The following is a 26,821-nucleotide window of genomic DNA, read 5'->3' as shown; positions in this document are numbered from 1 at the left end:
CTTCCCCCCTACTCTCCTGTAGGGTGAGATACCCTATTTAGTGTGCATATCATTCCCTCCCTAAGCCAAATTCCATGACAATAAGGTTGACCCATTCCCTTTTCCCTTTCTGTTCTTCCCCTCCATTGTAACAGTTTTCCCTTGCCTCTTCAATATGAGATAATTTACCCCATTCTGTCTAACTCCATTTCCTCTCATTATATTCCTCTCTCACCTCTCAGTTACACCTTTTAATTATCATCCCTTCCCATTCTGTTGGTCCTGTGCCATCTATCTATGTATATCTGCTGTACACATATATACACACACTCACCTATGTATTCATATGCCCATATACCCTCGAATACAGACATATATGTATGTTTATATATATATATATTTAAACATTTATATTCCCTTCAACTATTCTCATACTGAGAAATGTTTCATAAGTTACAATTATTTTTCCATGTAGGAATGTTAATAGTTCAACTTTGATAAGTTCCTTATGATTTCTTTTCCCTATTTACCTTCTCATGTTTCTCTTGCTTCTTGTATCTGAATGTCAAATTTTCTATTCAACTCTGTTTTTTTCATCAAGAATGCTTGAAAGTCCTCTTTTCCACTGAATGACCATATTTTCCCCTGAAACATGATACTCAGTTTTGCTGGGTAGGTTATTCTTGGTTTTAATATCAACTCCTTTGACCTCTGGAATGTCGTATACCAAGCCCTTCCATCCCTCAGTGTAGAATCTGCCAGATCCTGTGTTATCCTGATTGTGTTTCCACAATACTCATATTGTTTCTTCCTGGCTGCTTGTAATATTTTATCCTTGATCTGGGAACTCCAGAACCTGGCTATAATATTACTAGGGGATTTCATTTTGGGATCTTTTCAAGAGGTGATTGGTGGATTCTTTCAACCTCAATTTTGCCCTTTGGTTCTAAAACATCAGGGCAATTTTCCTTGAGAATTTCTTGAAGGATCATTTCTAGGTTCCTTTTTTGATCATGGTTTTCAGGTAATCCAATAATTTTTAAGTTGTCTCTCCTGGATTTATTTTCCAGGTCAGTGGTTTTCCCAATGAGATATTTTACATTGCCTCCTATTTTTTAATTTGTTTAGATCTGTTTAATAGTATTTTGATTTCTCATAAAGTCACTATCTTACATTTGCTCCAATCTAATTATGAAGGAGTTATTCTATTCAGTGAGCTTTTGAGATTCTTTTTCCATCTGGCAAATTTGGATTTTTAAGGCATTCTTCTCCTCATTGCCTTTTTGAGCCTCTTTTTCCATTTGAGTTAGTCTATTTTTTAAGGTGTTATTTTCTTCAGTCAGGTTGTTGACTCTCTTTTCATGATTTTCTTGCATCATTATCATTTCTCTTCCCAATTTTTCCTCCACTTTTCTTACTTGTTTTTCTAAATCCTTCTCAAGCTCCGCTATGGCCTGTAACCAGTTCATATTTTTTCTTGGAAGCTTTTGGTGCAGGAGTTCTAACTTTGTTGTCTTCCTCATGTTCCATGCTTTGATCCTTTTTGTCCCTAAAATAAGAGTCTAATGTCAGATTGCTGAGCTTGCTTTACTTCCTTTTCTTGCTCATGTTGCCACTCAATCACTTGACATTTTGAGCTTTTTGCCACAGTAGAACTCTGCTACCAGAGAGGCGTAGCAGCTGTATCCCAAATCTCTGGGGTTTTCTCAGCTGCTGGGGCTATTTGTTTGGTGCCCTCTCTGAAGCCTCCACATGCTCTGGCACACTGGTCACGTACCCCAGGACCTCCACCTTAGACAACAATCCAGATCCAAGCAGGTTAAAGCAAGAGCAATTACCCATCAGAATGTTTGCTTAGTCCCCCTACAATCTGCAGGCCAGGAGCTCTGAAGCAGACACACGGCAGTGGCTTCATGGCCGTGGAGCCTCAGCCACTTCTTCCTCCAGGTGGCAAATACCAGATCGCACTCCTGGCCCCCTGTTCCCAATGTCTACTGATCTCTCACTTTATCTTTGGCATTTATGGGTTTATAATTCTGGAAAATGCCACAGCTGCTGGTTATCCACTCTCTCAATGTCCCTCCAGCTAGGGCTGATCAAGGTGCCCCAAGGCTAAAACCTTTAGTTCATGCAGGGTTGGGCTCTGCTCTCAGAGTGCTGTACTGTCTCCTTCCTGCCAGCCTGTCAAGCTGTCTTCAGTGTGAGATTAGTTTCTCTCTGTCACTTTGTGGGTTCTGTAGCTCTAAAGTTTGTTTAGAGTTATTTTTTATCTGTATTGGAGGAGATGGGAATGGGAGCTGCATGGAATTTCTGTTTTTACTCTTCCATCTTGGCTCTGAACTTTAACATTTTTTAAAAGACTATTTGTCAGTTCCTTGGCTAGGTATATTTTATATAGTTATACACACACACACATATATAGTTATATGTATGTTATATAGTTATGATTATATAGTTATATATGTTTTATAGTTGTATATAGTTATGCATAGTTATAACATATATGACTATATGTTATATAGTCATACACTCTGTCTTAAATTATTATTTCATCTAGAAAGAAGAAAGTTATCATGAACAATAGTTGTTGTTCAACATAGCCAGTTGCTGGAATGAATTTTCTTACAGGGTGTTCACTAGAGTGATGAAATCACATGTCCATACATACCACTCTACCTCTTACTGCCCCAACCACTTTCTATTTTCTTTATAAGAATACATGTCTTACTTTCTCTTTCTCCCCCCATCTATCAACTTTGTTGTCAAATCCTGTTCTCTATCTTCATATGTCTTATCCCCTTCTAACTACTTCAGTTCTGTGTTTCATTTTTTCTCACCTGGACTTGTTCAATAGTCTTTTAATTGTCTCAAGTCTCTCCCCATTTCAGTCTATCCCTACCTTTGAAACTAAAGCAATTTTTCCAAAGCTTAAATCTTACTATGATATTTAATAAACTCATTAGCTCCTTATCATCTTCAAGATCAAACAGAAAGTTCTTTTTGTTTTAAAATCTTTATAACCTGGCTCCTTCCTCCATTCTTATATTTTGTTGCCCTCCAGGAACTGTACCATCTAGTTACACCATCCTACTTATAGCAAACACAACTCTTTATCTTCCAACATTGTGCATTTGCATTGACTATCTCACATGACTGGAATGTTCTGTCTTCTCATTTCCATCTCTCAGTTTCCCCAGATTCCTTCAAGCTTTATCCCAAGTAGTACTTTATGCAAGATTTTTTTTTACAATTCTCCCCACTTCCTAAATGTCTTTCCCTCTCATCATCATCGTTTCAGCACACATCTTTTTTGTTGTTGTTGGTATTTTTTGAGGGGGAAGACAGGGCAGTTGAGGTTGAGTGACTTGCCCAAGGTCACATGGCCAGTTTTTGTGTGTGTGTTAAGTGTCTGAGGCCAGATTTGAACTTAGGTCCTCCTGACTCCAGGTTTGGTGCTCTATTCACTGCACCACCTAGCCACACCCAGCACACATATTATATGAACCTAGTTGTTCACATTTTGTCTCTTGTTAGAAAGTATCATCCTTGAAACCAAAGACTGTTTTTGCCTTTTGTATGTGTCCCTAGCTCTTATCACAATGCTTGGCACAGTCAGCTCCTAATAAATGACTGTTGACTGCTTGACTGCCTGTAAATGATGCTTTTTAAAAAAAATCTAGGAGAAAAGCCACATGCAATGATGTCATAAAAGATTCAGGAGAGTAGGAAGTTATGTGAGAAATCCAGTAGTAGAGCTGTAAGACTTTTGCTCATATAATAATGAATGACTTATTCACATGTTTCACCTGAGTGGTTGGATTTGTATAAAAAGTTCATGATGCGAGGAAAGTGAGAGTATATTGGACAATTTTTGTCCTAAACTGCAGTATCTCTCTTCTTACGAAGTAAATGAAGTATTTATGAGCTCTTCTAGCCTTCTTATCATGGTGATTGTTTTTGTTTTTACATTTTTCTAAGAAATAGTATCCTATCAGGAATATGTGTTGCCCTTCAGATGCCTTCAAAGACCCATACATTATCTTTTAATCAGTTTGTTTGGAGGAATTCTTCAAATTTACCATCCACTCCTCTGATCATTCTCTCTCCCTCCCTTTATATTCTTACAGTATTTTTGTCTGCAGACCTATGACTTCACTTTAAAATTTCTAGTTCTCTTCTTGGATACCATGTGACAGGAAGTACCCGTTCTTCTACTCCCCTTTATCCTATATTGCACTTACTACTTTCTGTGATACTAGGCTTGTCAGAGATATGTGATCAGTTTTCTTACGGTAAACCATGCTCCTCCCACCATTTCAGTTTAAATCTTTCATGATTATATTTGCACAAGTTCAGACAAATATGTTTTTGTCAGCACTTGGTAGGTGCACTCCACTCTAATCCACCTAAATTTTAACAAGCTTTTATAAGGTATCTCATATTATCATTGTTGAGAATGTGAAAAGACATGCATTAGACAATAATACAATAAGATCCATAACTGGTTGGATGGCTGAACTCAATGATTAGTTGTGAATGATTCATTCATCACCAAAGGAGGTTTACAGTGGAGTACCCCAGGAAGCTGTTCCTTGTCTTGTTTTATTTTACATTTTCATCAATGATATGGGTAAAAGCATAGATGCTATATTTATCAAATTTGCAAATGATACAAGACTGGGAGGTTAGGTAACCTGATGGATAATGCAGAGAGTAATCAAAAGAACTCAACAATTTAAGCATTGGCTTAAATCTAAAATGATGAAATCCAGTAGAAATAGATGTAAAGATATATAATTGGTTTCAAAAATTAACTTTTGCAAATTATTCAAGACTGGGAGGTTAGGTAACCTGATGGATAATGCAGACAGTAATCAAAAGAACTCAACAATTTAAGCATTGGCTTGAATCTAAAATGATGAAATCCAGTAGGAATAAATGTAAAGATATATAATTGGTTTCAAAAATTAACTTTATAGGTATAGGAAAAAGAAGGCATAGGTAAATATCCATTGAATTTATTGGACAGCAAATTCGATATGAGTCAGGGTGATGTGGCAGCCACAAAAGTTAATATAAATCTTGGGGTTATGTTATGAGGGGCATCACTAACAGGAATAGATTGGGTTGGTCATTCTGTACTCTGCCCTAATTAGACCTCATCTAGAGCATTGTGCATAATTCTGGTCGTGGTCATTTAACAAACACATTGATAAGCTAGGGAGTGTCCAGAGAAGGTAAACAGGATGGTCAAATACTGGAATCCATATGGGAATCAGTTGAAGGAACTGGGCATGTTTATTTCAGAGAAAAGTCTTAGGGGAAAGGGGAAGAGTTGATAGCTGTTTTCAAGTCTTTGAAGTGTTGTTATATGGGTAACAGATTGGACTTGTTCTTCCTACAGGGCAGTTGTAGGATCAATAGGTTCAAGTTGTAAATAGAAAATTTAGGATTATGTCAAGAAAAAAAAAACAGCTATTAATTCAAGCTTTCCAAAGGGGGAATAGGCTGTCTCAATAGCTCATGGCTTCCCCTACTTCAAGTAATGGTTGAATGACTACTTGTCAGTTATGTTTTACCAGGGATTCTTGTCATATATAGGCTGTACTAGACAGCTGCCAAAACCCCTTCCAACTCTCAAATTTGGTGATTCTTGCCAAGAATCCATTAGTTCTGTATTTTAATCTGCTGTCCAAAAATCTAAATCCCATTTTTAGACAGCATCTTCTTATCTACCTGTTGTCTTCCCAGATTTATATTTCTTGCCTGAATTGCCTTTCAACTAGGACTATTAATGAATATACTACCTGTATGGCCAATATTGTCAGGTTTTTGTCTTTTGTTTGTGCAAGACCACCATATTTAGCAATTCTTTCTAGGTTATCTCTGGAGATAACACTTTTTCCCAAATGACTGATTTTAAAGGGGGTAGAGACCATTAGATCTGACAGATCTTGGGAGGCTTACCATCAACTTCTAGACATATGCCCTGGGAAGTTAGCAGTCATTTTTGTTTATTTCAGTGATAGATAATTGTCTTAGTATCTGCATCCTTTTCCTTCTCTGAAAATTGCCAGATGTTTTCTCACTCCATTGCACCTGTGGATCCAAATACTTTTTTTTTTCCTTTTAGCACAAAAATCTTCATCCAGGGACCATCCACGTCTTCTGTGCAAGAATGTTTAACATGAGGGACACAGTGCTGGGGCCTGTGAATAGATTTCAAGGGGTTTGTGAATATAGATTGGAAAAATGTGTCTTTATTTATATAATCTTCTTAATGTCATGGTCTTCTTCAAAAATGAAGGACAAACCAAAATGACAATAATTGAAATTTTGCATTTCAATTATTATTTTAAAAAATATTCTGAGAAGGGATCCATAGACTTTTCCATACTGCCAAAAGGTTCTGTGGAAAGAAAAAAAAATTAACCCTTGTTTTACAGGAAGATTATTCATATTAATTTTATAGCTCCAAATTTTCATTGGTGCTTCTTCCTTTCCCTTATGGAATTATGCATTTCTGCCTTCTAATTTCCTGACAGAAGAGTCTTCTCTGCCACTTCATTTCTTCCTCCAAGTACATCTATTCCTTCAAGGATAATTTCACCCTCCCTAATTACCTTGAAAATACAAATTGATTCCTCCATTTCTTTCACTGCCTACTCTGGGACTGAGACTGACTTGCACTTTATTATATAAATATGTGTAACACAAACCTGACAGAAATGCAAACCTAGAACATTTTAACTGGTCCGAAGAAAATTCTTACCCTATATATTTGCTTGAATTAGTTCTCAATCATCTCTTCTGATAGCTCTTCAGGCTAAGCCTTGAGGATTCGCTACTGTGGCAAACACCTGTTTGTGAAACATGAGAATCTTAATGTGAAAATAATGAAATCTAACCAACTCTTCTCCCCAGATACTTCTGTTTCTTTGGATACTAGGTTGTCTGACCCAAATTTGATGAAGGCTAGTGATGGTAAGGCTTAATTATTCTAGCACAAAGAAATAAATAAGACAGACATCTGGTATGGAATCCAATTTTCTAATGAGATAACCTCATCTCATTTCAACTTTTTGCCACTCTCAGATACTTCCCTCAGTACTAATCCCCAACTCTCAATGACTCCATCAAACATATATTTTAATGGCAAAAAGCATGGGCCTTATATGTAGGTAGTAAGTCAGTTATTTCAGCCAAATGGCATTTACTGTTTATATATTATTATTTGTCACACACACTATGCTAAGTCAACTCTGGAGATAACAATGAAAGTCAAAAATCCAGTTCCGGCCCTCACATTCTAATAGGGGAAACAATATTTGCACTAGTGTATACATAAATATGAGATATATACAGTATAAATAGCAAGTAATCTCCAAGGGCAGACAGTAACTGGGTGGGAGCTGGGGAAGGATGGTGAAGGATGGAGGAGACTGGGAAAGGCTTCCTGCAGTAGGTGGAATTTAACTAATAAGAGTTAACAAAATGACAGCCCAAATGTTGCAATATTGTTCTGCAATGTTGAATGACTCAGTGGAGATCCCTGGAATTTTGATAGAAGCTTTGTAGGGGCCTCAGGGAACTTGTTGTTCAGTCATTTTTTTCCAGTTGCATTCAACTTTTTGTGACCTTAATTGAGTTTTCTTGACAAAATTACTGTAATGGCTTATAATTTTCTTCACTAGCTCATTTTACCAATGAGGAAACTGAGGCAAACAGGGTTAAGTGACTTGCCCAGGGTCACACAAAGGTAGTAAGTTTCTGAGGCTAGATTTGAACTCAGGTAAATGAATTTTCCTGACTCCAGGCTTGAAGCTCTATCCACTGTGACACATAGCTGCCTTAAGGGAAGAGAACAGAAATGACAAAGGATAATAAGGCAGTAATTAACTGAGATTTGCTGTGGGGAAAGAAGTACCCATGATGAGATCATAGAATCATATTATTATAGAATATAGACATCCTACATCTTATTCTTATCCTATAAGATGCTAAACCCTCTCTAGAGGAATTCTCAAATTACCCCCTTTCAACATTTTTTTTCTTTTTGAAGGGGGAAGGCAGGGCAATTGGGGTTAAGTGACTTGCCCAAGGTCACATGGCCAGGTCTGTGTTAAGTATCTGAGGCTGGATCTGAACCCAGGTCCTTCTGACTTCAGGGCTTGTGCTCTATTCACTGTACCACCTAGCTGCCCCCCTTTCAACATTTTTAAAGAACCTTGTCCATTGTGTGGATGTGACAGTAATAATGGCTGATATTTATTCATCACTTGGAAGTTTGAATATACTTTAAAAGAATTATTTCATCTGAGCCTCACAACAATCCTGTGAGGTAAGCACTGAAAGTATTTTTATCATTATTTTAGATATATGGAAACTGAGTTTCAGAGAGAGGGTAAATGACTAACCCATGGTCAGGGGCAGTTCTCAAACCCATGTCTCCCTGACTCCAAGTCTGCACTGCATTGCTTCTCTATGTCAATATACCCTTAAATACTCTATCCTTCCTGTCAGGTGCTGAAAGACTAAAATATTAGCTACCAGCTTCACAGGATCCCTGGAAAAATCCCCAAAGGTGAATAGCATATGTAGTCATAGAAAGAGCTCTTTTAATTGACTTTTTCTTACGGAAATCAGAATTTTCCCACTCCTAATCCTGAATTTGTTTGCGCCTTTTAGCAATTACCCTTTTGAACCTTTCAAGCTTGAATCTTAAACTGCTTGTTGTTTGCCAAGATTAAACACTAATTAGGACTCAGAAGTTCAGTTTCTTTGCTAACATTATCCAAAGCCATGTTAACATCCCAGGTTAATATTCTCTAGTAAATAATAGTAATAAACTAATATGGTTTCAATTGTGCCAAGTTGAATCATTTCCCTGGAAAAAAATTTGAGCTAAGTAACATGATGGATGATACTCTATAATAATGACTGAGTGGGAAGAGGTCACTCCCTGAGAAGAAAGAACTTCTTAAAATAATTTTCAAAAGCTAACTGTACTACTCATATAAATATTTTTCAAAACCCTTAAAAAGAGAGACTATAGTGAGGTGTTAGTTTCCATATTAACCCTATGAATCACTTCTAATGGAGAAGAGACAAATTTCCATCTGTTCAAACCCTTTGATTTTTTTTCTTTCTTCCAGATTCAACAAATAATTTACTTTTTATAATCCATGGGACAGTTGAAACAGCACTGTCTCTGCAATCAGAGAATTTGGGCTCAAATTCTGCCTGTGATACTTACTATCAGTAACCTTGCATAAGCAAGTTAATTTCTTTGACACTCAATTTCATCCACCATTTTAAAAAATGCAGATTGGGTAATAAGATGGTCTTTGAGATCTTTTGTTATTCTCTATTTTTGAGCCTATGATATATAAACTGAATTAAGGTGTGTGTTAATGATATTTGAAATGTAAGGTGTGCAGTGATCATCTGTGTCTTTGAAATGACCAGAAGCCTCATTAGGGTTATACATTGTAACAAACTAAGGGAGCATCAAATGATATTTTGAAACTAGAATGAAGTAAATCCGCTGCCTTGTGGACTAGCAAGTTCCTCGCTAATGGAGGCATTCAGACAAAGTCCAGATAATTATTTGTTGATGCCTATTCTAGAAGGACCTTATGCTTTGAGTAAGTATTGAATTTGATCTTCTCCAAGGTGCCTTTTTATTTGAGATTCAGTGATGCTGTGATTTTCTGATTAACTGGGACTCCCAAGGAAGCTTCAATATTTTTTCCCCATAACTGGCCTCTAGATTTCTGGCATCAATGAGATAAAACAACAGAAATATTAAATTTCTAGATCAGCTTTCCTTCTGCATCCATTTTGATGATGCATCACAAATCAAAGATTTAGAACTAGAAGGGTGCTTAAAAGTCATCTAATCCCAACCCCCTCTTTTTACAGAACAGATGTACCTCGACTCCATATGATCATCTGTAAAGTGATGAGATAGTGCCTGACGTTATGGAAGATTATTAACAAAAGGGAAATGGAACATGATCTTGTTTTATTCTTTTTTTTTTTTTAATAAATACCATGCTCTATTAAGCAGTTGTAATGAGAATGGGAATGTGAAGATCTTGCCTGCCCCTTAATAGACCTAGGGGGCAGTTTGAGGACCTCCCCTGCTTTGAAAGTAAACTCTGCCCCCATAGGTTGAATGTAGTCGCATGGAGCCTATGGTGGGAGAAGTTTGCTGAAGAGAAGCAGAGCCCACAGGAAGCTTCCCTGCTGTGAAGATAAACTCTGCCCCCTAATAGGCTGAATGTAGTCACATGGAGCTTGTGGTGGGAGGAGCTTGCTGAAGGGAAGCAGAGCCCAGAGGAAGCTGGTCAGAGCTAGCCAGGTGGTGGGGGAGAAAGGACACCTAGACAAGGAGATGAAGAAGTCTGTGAGTAAATGTTGATCTTGTATTGGATTGTGGGAAAGCTGAAGGATGTCATGGCTCTCAGTGTTATTATGGCTTCTGAATATCTTTGGTACTATCATGGAATCAGCTTACTGGTTTTGGGATTGGGTTTTCTGGAGGCTAAATAAATGTGTCAGTTCTATTCTCTATCTGGAGAGTTTGATATATTTTGCGATCCAACGTCATGCAATACTTATAGTCACGGTCTTTAGCATGATACTGGGTACTGTTAATATTGCATTGGCTCTAAAGCAGTCAATAAAGAAAACACCAGGCTACTTCTCTATTGATTAAGAGGAGTAGACCTGATCTTGTTTCATCTGGTGGTATTCATGACATTCAGTCTAAAAACAATAAATAAACCTTTTATGCCTCTACATTTGACATTTCCACCATTATCTGCCCTTCTTTGTATATAAATAATCATGCTACTACTAATCCATTGTTACTGAGCACCTTAAATGTGCTGGGTTCCATATGGAAGAAAGAATTAGAAGAACAAAATGAACTTTAGCATTTTACTTGATATATAAAGAATTAGACTTACTGATTCAGTGAAGAGAAGTCTCCTAACTGCAAAAATCATGTAGGAGTAGCAATCCTCCGATTTCCACCTCATAGTATAGTGGGAAGAACACTAGATTTTGAATTAAAGACCTTGAGTTCAAATCCTGACTTTGCCACACACTACCTTGTGTGATCTTGGGCACATTGCTTACTTTTATGGGCTACAGTTTCCTTATCTTAAAATGAGATGAGATTAGATGACATATAAAATTCCTTCCAACTCTTAATCTGGGATCCTTTCATCTTTCCTTGGGGTGGAAAATAACCTAAAAATGTATTAACATAAATAAGTAAAAGACTCATGCAGTTAAAAACTATTAAACCCTAGTGCTTGCTGTGATTAATGTATCTACCTTCTGGAACTTTTCAAGAAGAAGGTGGGGCTCAGTCCAGGTTAATTTTTGGGAAGCCTGCAGAAACACCAGAGGTCCTTGTTCCATTCTGAAGGTGCCTCCCAGTATTGAGAATGAAGGCTACTAATCTTGATGACACACATTGCTTTGCCATTTAAGATTGTGTATTGACTTGGGAAAATAATGTCTCAATATTTGGGCCTTTTAAATAACTCTTCAGAATGAAAATATGTCTATCTACTCCTCTTGGTCCATAATGATATTGATTGAAAGTTTCATTTTACTCATTTTATGAATTCTAAAAATTAATGTTCTCATCTCTCTCTATATTTTGGTATATTAATGTAGATTTTCAGTTATATTCTTTTTTATTTCAAAATGAAAATCATTACAAGTTCTTTAGCATATGAATTTGCAAGTGATTTGTAATAATTGTACAGTACAAAAAGATCTTGGTGCCAGTTCCTCCAAAAGGATGTCTGACTGAGAATGTCTTTCATAGTTGGAATTTAGAATTGCTACAAAGCACGGTAGAATTCCCATTTCAGACCATCTGGTCTTGTTGCTTTGCTAGATATTGAGAATAGCATCACTAGCCTCTATAATAATGACTTTGAAATTGATTTGTCTCTTGGTATGAATGTGCAGCTTAGTTTATCCAGAAACAAATTTACTTTCTCTGGGGTAAGCATAGATTTTTTCAAGTTTGTACAATTTTGTTTAAACCCAAAGAATCATTATTAATAACTTCAATTTGTTGGGTTCCCTTGGGGTCACCTATTCCCACTATTAAATAACTTAGACACTACATGCTCAATCTGTTGTGCTAAAAATATTCCATGTCTCATGGAAGATACTTGGCTCATGTATTTGTATTTCAGAATTAATGGTGGATTGGCTTGCTGAGTTTTTTAATAACTCAAAACTGTAGGCATTGTGTTTTATCTGGCAGTGAAGAGGATTATATTGTGCATGAACAACATGCTTGGCGGCAGGCAATATTGATGGGTGCTCTGGAAGATAAATAGCTTTTCCATTTGTATGATCATTTACATGACTAGCAGTTGTGCATGCATTTTGTAGAACAAAAATGGAAGGGCCCAGAGGCAAAACTGATCATCCAGGATCATTTCCAGGGAAAGACAAAGAACTCAACATATCTTATTCTCCACTAGAAAACACAGTAACTCTTTTATTAATTTTATATCATTTTTTCATTAAGGCAAATTTCATTTATGTAAAATCCAACCAGAAAAGAGGCAAAAGCAATGAGAATAGTTTGAAGTATCCCATATCAATGTAACACAAGGTCCTATACTATACCAGCGTGAATTCTTATCATTAAGAAAAATACAGTTGTATTTGGAATTGAAGTTGAAGACTACTGAAAGGACAAGGGAGGTTTGAAAGGTGGATGTGAGCTATACAAATGAGGAGTTATAGAAGTCAAGCAGTGTATCATGAAAGAAATGTGTGACTCCAAAAGGTGGGTTGGTCACATGATCAGTATAAAGGATGATCATTGCATAGTCCATGTGTTCCACTAATATCTTCATGCTGTCAGGAAAGTTTGAAGAAATCCTCCCTCTATGACAAACTAGTGGGAAGGAAGGGATGAGAGCTACATGGGATAGACAGGCATGGATGAGTTGTTATTCACAAACTGGAGAGCATCTCATCACTGAAAACACAGCACAGCTCTGTTGGAATACTTGGCTGTGGTTTTAGTTATAAGTGCATTTTTCTCACATTGTAATCCTCTGAAACTTGTTAATTTGTATATGGAGCCTTGGTTACTAAGGATTTTCCATTAACTGATGCAGACTCAATCATTTTGCAACTTATTTTACACTGTATCCCAAAAGTCTTAGTTCAGTTTAAGACTGAGTAACTTGTTTTATGTTTTAAGATTCTGTACTTTGTGGAACATCTGGAATTTTGACAGTGGTGTGGCACAGTCTGTATAGCCAGATTTTTTTCTTCATTTCTTCATTATACCTGACATTTTATTACAGAGTCTCGGTAGGCATATTATTTCATACTTAGCACAGGTATTTTAGGTCCTTCACATTGGAATGCTATACAAAGTTGGAATGGATTTTAGTGTTTATCAAGTCTGTTGCCCTTCTTTTACATATGCTAGAGCATTTATTGAGGACCTACTGTGTGCTAGATATTGCCCTAATTGCTTTTACAGATAAGGGAGGTGAGCAACTCTGGTTTTATATGACTTCAATTTTAATTATTTTATTGTAAAGGTATTGCCACTGTTTCAGTCTGATACTACATCGTTAAAGTTGTTCAGAGTTGATGTGAGATTGTTTATAGTTGTTTTTAATCTTTTCACTACCCATTATTTTAAAAACAGAATATATGCATACATATGAATATGTATAGATATGAGGCAAGTATCTATGTGTGCATATACAATATACAATAACTTTGCCTGCCAGGTCTCAAAACCCTGTGACTTGGGTAGTATCAGCATTAGTGTCCATATTTTCAGAATAAGGTACCCAAAGGTTCTAGTTGATTTAAGGACTTATCCAGGTTCAAAAAAATAGTAAGTAGTTGAGTCATGCCCTAAACCTGGGTCTCCTGACACATAATACAAGATATTTTTTCATTCTTTACTACTTCTTCCATTTGCAAGGGCTATTAAATCCTAGAATTAAGCATTTTTCATTTGGTATAGTAATTATACCAAAGCAGCCTTAGAATTTGGGTAAAGGTGTGACACAGTCTGATCAGAATTTAGTAGAGGGTGGAATTGGAGACTGGCCAAAAATGTAAATAGAACCTTAAACTGGGTTAGCATAAAATTATAGAGACAGAATCAAGTAAATTCAAGAAGCCTTTATGTAACTCCTATTATGTGTCAGGTACTATGCTCAGTCCTGGGATACAAAGAAAACCAAAGGAGTCCCTGCTCTCCAGAGCTCCCTATTTTGTGGGGGAGACACTGTGCAAATGACTATCTGGTCTCAGCTGATGCTTCTTATCCATTCACCCCAGTTATCTTACCAGCTGCTCTTTGGGCACACACATGTCCTCCTCCTCACTTTATGCCTATTTTTCTGGTAATAGAGTAATCAAATCAATACTACCACTAGAAATGGCATGACAACTAACCTTATGGTTAAAGGCTCACTATCCCTGTGACTTATCAGACCAAAACTTGAAAAACTTTTCTTCACCAGCAAGATAGATGTGATTATAATTAGAGGAGAAAAAGTCAGTGAAAAATTCTTGACAGAAAAAAAAAATTCTTATAAAGGTTTTATATTGAATACGTGTGAAAAAACTGATGCAAAAAAGATAAGGAGCAAGTCCCTGATAAAAAATGGTTAAAACGGTGAAAAATAGAGTTATCAGGAAAAACAAACTATTTACAATCATACAGAAATGCTACAAATAACTAATAATTAGGGAAATGCAAATTAAAACAACTCAGGTTCTACCCCAAATTCTTCAAATTAGCAAAAATGACAAAAGTAGAAAATAGGTGTTAGAAGTATAGTTCCTCCTCCTCTTCCTCCTCGTCCTTCTTCTCCTCCTCCTTCTTCTCCTCTTCCTCACCATCACCACCATCATCTTCCTCCTCCTCTTCCTGCTCCTGCCGCTGCTGCTTCTCCCTCCATTCCTTCCGTTCCTTCCGAGCGGATCATCCTGGTACCTCTTGTGAAGCGGCTGCTGAGGAGACCCCCAGACTCGCCATGGCAGACGAAAAGACGAAGGAAGGAGTCAAGACTGAAAACAACGACCACATTAATTTGAAGGTGGCAGGGCAAGATGGTTCGGTGGTGCAATTTAAGATTAAGAGGCACACACCAGTTAGTAAACTAATGAAAGCCTATTGTGAACGACAGGGTTTGTCAATGAGGCAGATCAGATTCCGATTTGATGGGCAACCAATCAATGAAACAGACACACCTGCACAGTTGGAAATGGAGGATGAAGATACAATTGATGTATTCCAGCAGCAGACAGGAGGCGCTTACTAAAAAGAGAATCTACAACTCTACTCCAGAACTGTGCTCCCAAGGAAAACAATACATTCACAATTAGAAAACCAAGATTTGGTTCATCCACGGCCTGACTACTGCAGTATAGTTTTCTCTCTTCTTCGATTCCCTTCCCCATTTCTTTATTGTACATAAGTAACTGGTGTATGTGCACAGGCATAATGCGTTTTTTTTTTTTAACTAAATGGCTGATGGTATGTTTTGATCAACATCAAATGAAGATGGGGAGGGGAAAAAACAAACTGGTTCTGTGAAAATATCCCTTTTCTCCATTAGTGGCATGCTCATTCAACTTTTATCTTTGTATTCCAGTAAGTTATTTTGCTCTCTGTTTAACAACAACAACAAAAAAACCCACACACAACAAAATCCTTGCATACCTTGTTTGATTGGATAATTTCAATGTTTTTCTTTTATCATTGTAAAACCAAGGACAATTTTATAACTTTTTTGTACGTAGCTGTTACATGTAGGGCAATCTCTGTCTCTCAGTAGGGATAATTTACTATAAAGAAATTGATCATAGATAGTTTTCCCTTCAAGTCAAACATCTTGTTGTTTAAATAAACTTCTTATTTAAAATAAGAAAAAAAATTAAAAAAGAAGTATAGAAACATTAATGTGCTGTTGGGGATATGTGAATAAGTTCAATCATCTGTAAAACAGTTTCAGACTATATGCAACAAAAATGCTAAATTATGTATGCACTTTGACCCAGTGATATTAATAATATGTATGTTCTTTCTCTCCTAATATTCACATTTTATTTTAACATACATTTTTTAAAAATTTGAGTTTCAAATTTTCTCCCTTCAACTTCTCCCACACCTATTAAAAAGAGCAAGAAATAGAGTATCAGTTACATGTGTGAAGTCATGCAAATCATATTCCTATATTAGCCATGTTGCAACTAACCATGCATTCTAAATAGATCAAGGGTAGGGTTAAAGGGCCGATGTTCATGTTTTTCAATCATGTCCAACCCTTCACGACACCATTTGGGGTTTCCTTGGAAAAGATACTGGAGTGGTTTGTCATTTTCTTCTTTAGTTCCTTTTGCAGATGAAGAACTGAGATAAAAGAGGATTATGTGACTTGCCCAGGGTCACACAGCTAGTAGGTGTCTGAGGCCAGATTTGAACTCATAAACATAAGTCTTCCCAATTCCAGGCCTGGCACTCTATCTACTGTGCTACCTAATTACCCAAAGGACCTATACATATAATAATATTTATAACTACATATTTTTGATAGTAGCAGCAAAGAACTAGAAACAAAACAGGGGCCTACCAAAGGAATAATGGCTAATATATAAATGTAGTGACTTATAATTGTGCTACAAGAAATGACAAATATAGTGGATTCAGAAAACACAGGAAGACTTGTATGAACTGAAGCTAAGTGATTAGCATGAGAACAATTTACAAAACGATAATAAGAAAATGAAATTTTAAAAATCTGTGAACTTTCATCAATGCAGAGAAAATATTTACTTCAGATGACTGATGAAACATAACTCCCATCTTTTGACAGTTAATGGACTGGAGATGAAGAATGAGATATACATTCAGATACATATCTAATATGTGGATTTATTTGACTAGACTATTTATTTGGTTATAAGAGAGATCTACTGAGAATGGGCAGTGGGTACCTTAGTAGAATTACATATAATGCAGGTGGTAAGAGACCAGATGAGAAAGAGGTTATGAATGTGTAGTGGGAGAGTCACATCTCAAAAAATGTTATGGGGAAATATTCCTTAGTGGAGTCCATGTATCCCTGTGCTGGTGGATAGGTACTATGAAAAGAGAGTGAAAGGGGCAGCCAGGTGGCTCAGTGAGTAAGAGCACCGGCTCCAGTGTTGGGATGACCTGGAGATCAAATCCCGGGCTCAGACACTCAGCACCACGCCCAGAAATAACTGGCCGTGTAACCTTGAGCAAGTTACTTAACCCCGATTGCTTAAAAAAAAAAGAGAGAGTGAAAACAGTCAGGTGATATAAGCTTGGTGAGCAGAAGCAGGTCTGAAACTAGACATTCACTCCAAATATAAGCAACCTAGAGTAGCTACATAAAGTACTGGACATTAAGTGAGAATGATCATGGTTCAGATCTTGCTTGCTGTCACTATGTTTTCATGGGCAAGTCACATAACATTTGTACCCCATCTTTCTTCATTTGTAAAAATATGCAGATAGGACTCTAAGGTCACTGACAACTCTGAATCTATAATCCTGTAAACTTGATGGTGGTATAACCATCCTCCAGTCCATCACTAAACTTACTGTGATAAGGAGAAGCAGGAGGCAGTTAAAGCTGAGCCCTTCCTATACCTTGGAGTAGCCTGCCTCCCAGGTCTGTAGTAGTCCAACTGATAGGCAAAAGCATTGTAGTTCATTATATTCTTTTTTTTTAAAGCAATTGGGGTTAACTAACTTGCTCAAGGTTACATAGCCAGTTATTTCTGGGTGTGGTGCTAAGTATCTGAGCCCGGATTTGATCCCAGGTCATCCCGACTCTGGGGCCAGTGCTCTTACTCACTGAGCCACCTGGCCACCCCTAAGCAATTGGGGTTAACTAACTTATTCAAGGTTACACGGCCAGATGTTTCTGGGTGGGTGCTAAGTGTCTGAGCCCGGATTCAATACCAGGTCATCCCGACTCTGGGGCCGGTGCTCTTACTCACTGTACTACCTGGCCTCCCCCATTATAGTCTTTGTTTCATAGTTTGTCTCAAGGCCTTGTTGTGTCCTTCCTCCACAAACTATATTTTCTGTATACTTCCATATAGTTGGGGAGTACAATGGGTAGAGTACTGAATTTGGGGTTAGGATTAGAGTAAAAATCCAGCCCCAAATACTTACTGGTTATGTGCCCCTGTGGGCAAGCCACTGAAGCTTAGAGTCCTTCTTGGCTTCAGTTGCCACATCTGTAAAATGAAGGAGGTTGAATTGACGATCTTTACATTCCCTTTCAGTTTCAAATATGTATTGTTTTGATCGTGTGATATTAGTATCACATCGCTTCTGTTAGAGTGTAAGCTCTTTGAAATCAGCATTCAGTTTGCTTTTGTCTTTGTTTCCCTTACTCTACCATATAGTACTTGGTACATATTGGTACAGAGAAGTACATATAGTACTTATATGTATTTTTGATTCATTGAGGACAGTATTGTAAATAGTGATGGTACTTCAGTTACCACCTCTCTGTGAATGACTTCTAGATCTATATCATTAGTCTTGATATCCTAACTTGGATTATTCTATTGTGTAGAATCTGAAAAGGTGCAAGAGTCCATGTTTTCTCCATATTTGAAGATATAATGAATGATGAGGAGAGAGTGTTTAACTGTATCAAAAGTGATGAAGAACTCAAAAAGAAAAAAAAAGAGGTCATTGGTGTTAGCCAAGACCTTGACACCAAATTCTTAGTATTTCCTGAATACTTGGCACCTTTCATATCAACTTGAATAGTATTGATCCGTGAGGATTCTGTATGCTTTCCAGTTCCAGCAGAATTTTAAAATATGCTTGGATGACTTCCCAGGATGAGGGCTAGGTGAACCAATAACTGTATTGACTATTTCTTCCATGATTTTGAAAGCATTCTATCATTACGTTCATAAATGTCTTGCCCCCTTCAGTTTTTCTACCATTGCCCTATCAATCAATATGTAAGTAATTATAATTCTGCCTAATCGCTATCCTGACTTTTTTAATAAGTCTCCCTTACCTATAAAGACACTTCCCAACAATCTATGTTTTCTTGCCTTAGCTGAATATTCTGGCAACCACAGAAGTAGAAAAAAATATAGGGACAGGGAGAGGAAAGGTTCATAAGAAAATGGACACTATGTCCTTTGTTCTTATTGGTTTGAGTAGTAGTGATAGTCTGATACGGTTGTTAAAGAGATAATATGGAATAGTTCAGTGCCTTAATGTTTCTGATTATTCTATACAAAAATTTTTAGTTAAAAAAGGTTTTTTTATCATGGCAAGTAATTAAAAAATACAAAATAACTAGTTCTGAGTCACTCAAAGCAAATTTCCAAACTGTCCATTTCTAGAAAAAAGAATGTGTCTTATTCGGCACTGAGTCATTCACCTCTGTCCCATAACCACAACTACATAGGAAACTCCCAATTCCATTTCTGAAATACACTGGGAAATGCATAGGTAGTTACAAGTATTACAAAGTGCTGAATGTCATAACTGACCACAAGTCAAATAGGATTCCCTAATGTAGTGATGTTGAAATGCCTTGAGACTGATCTATCTGTAAGAGCCATGAGGACGGTGCTTCTGCTGTAGACAGTGCTGCTCAGATCATCAGTATCTATCTCTTCTGGGAAGCCCCACATTTCATAGAAACAGAAAATGTCCAGAACTTAGCAGCAGAGACTGAAAATAGAACTTATGTGGAAAGAATAAAGGAACTGGAACAAGTTTGGAAGACATATAGCTAAAGGATAGCCTCAGAATTGTGTGGAAAAAAGAGGAAAGTTGATTTTAAAGCAGAAATAGTGACCAGGAATTTTCATTTTTTTCTTGAGAGTTTTAGTTGAGTTTTAAATTGCTGTTAGTTCATAGTAGGAATTGAAATGTATAATATTAATCTCTTCTGTCTGTGCAAGCATAATGATAGAAGATCTGGAAGTCTTTTATGGAGTTTGGAGAAATGATTAAATTGTATTAAGATCCAGACTGGCTGTGGGGTCAGGAAGATCTGAGTTCGAGTACTGTCTCAAACACAACATGGCTCTGGGCAACTCAACCACTTAGTATGCCCAAAGAACTCTCTAATATTCTGTGTTGCTAATGGCCTGCTGATGTTATGGGGAAAGAATTCCACAATGAAGGTTCGAAGTTCCCATCCTCCTCTCTCAAAAGAAAAAAAAAGGCAAAAATCCTCTTTAGGAATGGCATTACATCGAAATTAAGGGGAGAAATGGAAATACAGAATCCTTTCTGAAGGGAAGGAGACTAAAGAATCGACCTTCCTCCTCTATCCCACATGCAGTTCCACACAATGGAGAGATTTATTTAAGGAAATAGAAATTGATCAATGATGTATCACATATCAACAATAAACTATGGTTTATTTATTCACAACTTTTTGTATAGCATTTAACATATAACAGTGAGAATCTTTTTAACATCTGCTCACTGGCAGAATTAACTTTGAATGTGCTGTTACAGTACCACTAGATTAAATTCTGTGCTTGTAGACACATAGCTTTAATGTTTAGCTTAACTCACAGAGTAGAATGATATCCCCATCACATACATTTTCTGTGTTTTTTTTACTTTGCTATTTTAGTTATCTTTAATTGTTAGCATGTCTACTAAGAGTATAGAAGGAAATGCATTTTTCAAAACTTTAATAGATATCATGTTCTAGTGTTTACATAGTCAGTTGACTTTCCTGGTTTTATGGAGCTGTAGGTTCTAGCCACCTATGGTGGGGAAATGGAGTGCATAAAGCTTTGTAATATTACGTTACATTATATTATTGCAGTTGTTTATAACCTGGTAGTTATCAGTGCAGATGCTGTTCTAATTCTGCTTTGCTCTACATCACTTAATGCCTCTATTTCTAAATAGTTAACTTTTATAACAAAAAATCATTTTGAATGAATATTTTTCTTGAATATTCTTAATCTAGCACTGACAAAGAAAGCCAGAATAACACACTCTCAATATTCTGATTATTTACTTTATGTATGTGTTGATTTTTTTTAAGCTAAGAAGTCAACAATGTACTGGAAGCATTCATTGGTGCCCCCACCATACTTGTCCATGATATAGGGATTTAATTTTTGTGTTTAGAGACATTTTACATGGATAGCTTTTTTCAAAGCTCACCAAGATTCCTTGGTATTTCATGCACCTGCAATGTTTTCATTCATGCAAAATTCATTAAGGCTTAAAAATGTTAACATTTAAGAGGTCTTATGCTTGTCTCTCCAGAGTTAATGCCTGTGTCTGCTGTGTGTTTATATACAAACATTTTTTACAATATATTTTTGTAGATGGGAAAGCAAATTTTAAATTTCAAGTGGGCTACATGTGGCCTTTCAGTATATTTATTTTTTATCTGAATATAGATATTAGTTGTGTGGGGAAAAGTGCATTTGCTTATTATCTAGGCCACAAGGAAAACATGTCATCTTCTGAATATTTATGAATATTTGATTTGTGTATAATGTGGTACTTTGGGAAAGAAAGTGAGGTTTTGAATCTGACAATCTTTTAAATGTTGGTTCTGCTGCTTATTTATATGACCTTGGCAAGTCACTTAACTTTTCTAGGACTCAGTTTCCTCATTTGCAAAATGAGCAGGTTGAAATGTATGGTCTCTGAATATCCTTCCAGCTGTCATTCTATGTGCTGACAAGTCTATAACTTTAGGTAAGTTCCTTTCTCCTGTGGGTTTATTTCCTAACTTATACAATGAGGAAATTCAGCTGGGTGATCTCTAGTATAACTTCTAGTTCTAAAACTATAATCCTATAATTTTTTTTAATTGAGAAAGATGTCTTACTTTGTTGTGAAAAATAAAGCTCTTGGTAAATTAAGGAATTAGTTGCGATAAAATATTCCTTAAGTATAGGGGTGATTCATCACTTTCTATTTTCTAATTAGATATTACTTATAGGAATCTTCAATTGTGAAAAAATTGTTGTGATTTTAGCAAGTAGATACTGTGAGTCATAATAAGAGAGTAATATTCCCTTTACTATTTGCTGTCTGAGGTCAGAAAGTACCAAGTAGCCTGACCTTAGCAAATTTAATATAATAGCATCAGCAAAGAAGAAAAAATCAGTTTATGGTATAATATTCAGAGAATTTTGGGAAAATAGTGTGTATAATATTATGGGAATTAAAATACTAAATTACACAGGTTTGTCAATGCTCTGATCACTTATATTCTTGTAACGAGCAACATAAGCATAGGTGTGTTTTCTTACAGGGAATCCACAGTTCTCCATAATGATTGGGGAATGGGGAATTTCATACACTCCTTATCTCAGAGTTGCCATATATAGCATACAGGAATTACACAATTTTCAAATAATTGCCATGGTCAAATATATTTCTACAACTAAAATTATATGGAACTCTTATCTATGATTCCAAAAGTTCACTAAAATATTATTCTGGGTGTGTGGGTTTGGGAGAGAGAGGATTGGTAATCATTGTGAATGTTAGCTGCCATACTTAAAGCTATAGAGGGAGACAGTATAGGGGATTAAGCTGAAATGTTGATTCTATGATATACTTATAAGTTGCTTTTTGAAAGACTCAAGTCTCTGACCTGCATGATAACCAGCCATGATTACAGAATGTCTAAGACAGAAAATGTTACCTACCTCCTGACAGAGAGGTGATAAACTCAGTATGCAGAATGATACACATATTTTCTAGACATGGCCTTGTGGGAATTTGTTTTTCCTCAACTATGTGTATTTGTTACAAGGGTTTTCTTTTTCTTTTTCATTTGTGGTATGGGGTAAGAGGGAAATAAAATAAATGCTAACTAAATTGAAAAAATTATTAAAATGTAGGTAGAATAACAATGCATCATCTATCTTTTTTATTAAAATACAGGAAAATATATCAGTAATTAATGTTTCTGTTGCTTTAAAAAGACTAAATAAAGAATTTTATTTTCTTTGCTAAGACCTCACTCTGTCCTCATACCTTCCAAAATAAAATGAGAGATCAAACTTAGGTTTATGCATGTAAATAAGAAATAATTCTTAGCAAATTAATTAATGGGTCTTTTTTGTACTTCTGTTGTAAGGGATAACCATTCATTAGTTCAATTTTTCTTTCTTTACCTTTTTATTAAAATGTTGGCTCAGGTGGACCTCACATAGAAGGTATATGAAATTCTTCACAATTACTGGCTTCTCTTCATTCTTTGATCTTAGGGTTGCCATTTGGGTTTTCTTGCATTTTCTATTGTTACTCTTCCTTTCTACTTTCAAAAGTCATATTATACCAGCATGTATCAATTACATGTGACAGGAAAAAAATTAAAAAGTATATTTGTGTGTATGCTATAAATGTATACACACGTATGTCATCATGTATCATTTCTAAATAATTCTAGAGCAAAAGAGGTTGCTATCATGTAGTTCAAACTTGAGTTGACATTATGTTATGAAGATCTACAGAAAGAACAGTTAATTCATTAGGGTCATGTTTAAACTTCTGTTCATCAATTAATTTACTAAAGCTGAAGTGTCTTCAATTCCAACCCTAATTATCTTCTTCTGAAAGTGAGTAATAATGGTAATAAATGGAGGAGATATAAATTTAAATGAACCATTTTCAGTGATAAATAGAAATATAAACATCGTAGTTCAAATCTGTGCTATGTAGGAACAGCAAGAAACAATGGGAAACTTAGATTCCATGTATTATATAATAGGAAATTCACCAATTATCTATGTGGTTTAAAAAAATGGATTTATGATCTCATTAATGTCGCTTTATCACCAGCAATTCAGAGTTCAACAATTCACATACTTACACATCCAGTGTGACTCTTGTTCATGTTAGTCATCAAACATCAGCTAATCAAGGGGCGGCCAGGTGGCTCAGCGAGTAAGAGCACCAGCTCCAGTGTCCGGATGACCTGGGGATCGAATCCCGGGCTCAGACACTTAGCACCCACCCAGAAACACCTGGCCGTGTAACCTTGAGCAAGTTACTTAACCCCGATTGCTTTAAAAACAAACAAATAAAAAAAAATCAACTAATCACCTACTATGTGCCACACACTTTACTATGTGCTGGGCATACAAAGGAAGGCAAAAATCATCCCTACTTTCAAGGAGCTCAGAGTCTAATGGAGGAGAAAACATTCAATCAGTCATGCACAAATAAGTGTTTATACACATAAAAACAAATACAGAAACACGCAGTATGTGTATATGTGTGTATGTAGTGTGGAGAGATAGAGAGAGAGTGTTTCAGTCCAACCTTTTACATTCTTAACATAGCTAGAGGACTTGCAAATTGAATGTTGGCTATGTCTCTTTTCTTCATTAATTTATTTCTGCTCACCCAATTCTCATATCCTTTACATTCCTCCTTTGTAATTTACAGTACATTTCATAAATGTACAAATGGTGAGCTCACCATGAAGCAACCCATTTTCTTAGGTCAGTTCGCATAGTACCATAGAATATTTGTGTTATTTCCCACAAAAGTCTTAATAACTGAACAGAGTATTAGAGACCTGATCCCAGCCCTCCTGGGACATACTGAATTGGTCTATTATTATGTATGTTGTTGATGAGTTGTTTCAATCCTGTCTGACTCACCATGACCCCATTTGGGGTTTTCTTGGCAAAGATACAGGAATGGTTTGCCATTTCCTTCTCCAGCTCATTTTACAGACAAGAAACTGAGGCAAACAGGATTAAAGGACTTTTCCAGGGTCACACAGCTAGTAAGTATCTGAGGGCTGGATTTGATCTCAGGTCCTCTGTGACTCCAAGGCCAGCACTCTATCTGCTGTGCTACCTAGCTATTCTTTATTATGTATAGAATGCAATAATAGTGACATTTATATAGTACTTTATGCTTCAACATCACTCTTCCATATTTTGGTTTATTTGGTCCTCAGAAGCACCCTAGGAGGAAAGTGAGACAAGTATTAGTTCCATTTTATAGATGAAGAGATAGTTTCAGGAAGGTAGAGTGAGTTGCCCACTGTTAGATAGCTATCAATCAGGGAAGTTTGGATTCAAGGTGAGGTCTTGCGGCTACAAGTACAGTGTCTTATTACACCATATGGACTGAAGATGGGAAGTCTACTGGAAGCATAGAGTAAAATAGAAGTAGAAGCAAAGGTAAGTCTATTTTTGTCTGGAATCCATAAAGAGGACCTTCTGTATACCCTCTATATCAAGGCTAATGAGATGAAAAGAACAGATCTTATCTGCTTTGACTCATTCTTTTACCTGGCAAAAACCCTAGGCAGGGAAGTAACAGCATTGCCACATAGGATATGTACGTGATCCAGAGTTAGTAGGAGACATTAGAGTTTGGCCATTGGACTAAGGATTCAAGGTAAGGACAATGGTTAGAAGGCTCCCAATCAATCAATCAATCAACAAATGTTTTTTGTTTCTTTTTAAAATTCTTCCCGTGTTCCAGGCACAGTGGTAGGCATTACACTGATAGGCCACCTGCCTCCTTTTAAAAGCCTATATATTCAGTAAATCGCAGGACTGAGCCTTGAACCTCACTCCCAATCCAGAGCTAAGTTCACTACAGGTGACCTCAGTGAAAAGGAATACCAGTAGGAGTTTCAGGGCACTTTCCTTTTTCTAAGCTCCACATCTTCAAGGATGTATTTTTTTTTTGGTAGCAAGTCGCCTATAAGTATGATATATGGATGCCATGCTATCAAGTGAATAATAATGAAAATGATAGCAATAAGGAAAAGGAGTGAACCTGTGATTTTATTGGCATTATAGGGAACTGCCACATAAGGAATTGGGGCAGCTAGGTGACATAGTGAATGGAGTACCAGGATGGTAGTTAGGAAGACCAGAGTTAAAATCCTGCCTTAATAGCTGTGTGACCCTGGGCAGATCACTTAACCCTGCTTATCTGTTTCCTCATCTGTAAAATGAGCCAGAGAAAGAAATGACAAACTGCTTCAGTATCTTTGACAAGAAAACTACCACATGGGTCATGAAGAGTCAGACATAACCAAACTAGTAAGGAACTAGTTTACTAATGTAGGTTGATACCTTGCCTGCATCATAGTCTTAGTGATTTGTCTTGATCAAGTTAAATAATTTGCTCAGGGTCACACACCTGGTTTGTGTCAGAGACATGACTATAACCCAGTGCTTCCTGACTTTGAGACCATCTTTCTGTCTGCTATATCACCCTGCTTCTGTTACCTGATGATGGCTTTTGAAACTTAATTGATCACAAATACCTTTTTCATTTACTTTTTTATCAACTTTTTTTTTTCTGTGATCTCTATATTTTATTTCCATTTGTTTTATTGCTTTGGGTAATTTGAGAACAAGTTTATTTAAGGAAGAAAAATCAAAGAATGCAACCATGATGCATTTATTATTATGAGATTAATGAATTTCAAATCAATAAAATGTACTACCTATATTTATGAAGAGGCTCAGAGAAATAAGACAAAATTAAGAAATGACAATTGTCAATGCCTATAAATCTGATAAGCCTGATGTTTTCATCCCAGTAATTATCCTATGAAGTGTTGAATTGGTGTCATGAGGCCTTTGTTATTCAGTTTATCCTGCTTGATACAGAATCTGGAGAGATATTTTGTGTGAAAAGTAATTTAACTCTTTTGGCCCCTTGCCATTTCTAATTTTCATCTCTATCATTAAACGGATTTTGATTTCTTTGGGGCTATTAAAACTCCTCCAATTTTGAAGTCCTCTGATGTCATTT

The 26,821-nt window shown here is 36.4% G+C and overlaps 1 protein-coding gene and 1 pseudogene across 2 annotated transcripts in view; both read left to right on the top strand.

Moving 5' to 3' along the window:
• The window catches only part of KCTD8 (potassium channel tetramerization domain containing 8), a 314,322-nt gene that overhangs the window by 197,747 nt on the left and 89,754 nt on the right, over window positions 1-26,821 (top strand). The gene's annotated exons all lie outside the window — the stretch shown is intronic.
• On the top strand, window positions 15,014-15,958 carry LOC138174698 (small ubiquitin-related modifier 2 pseudogene; annotated as a pseudogene).

This window comes from Petaurus breviceps, unplaced genomic scaffold, assembly GCF_028583685.1.
Source record: "Petaurus breviceps papuanus isolate PSGF00001 unplaced genomic scaffold, PetGlider_PUasm1.0 76, whole genome shotgun sequence".
Taxonomy (NCBI): Eukaryota; Metazoa; Chordata; class Mammalia; order Diprotodontia; family Petauridae; genus Petaurus; species Petaurus breviceps.
The sequence above is the reverse complement of the archived record's forward strand: the minus strand, read 5'-3'. Positions and strand labels throughout refer to the sequence as shown.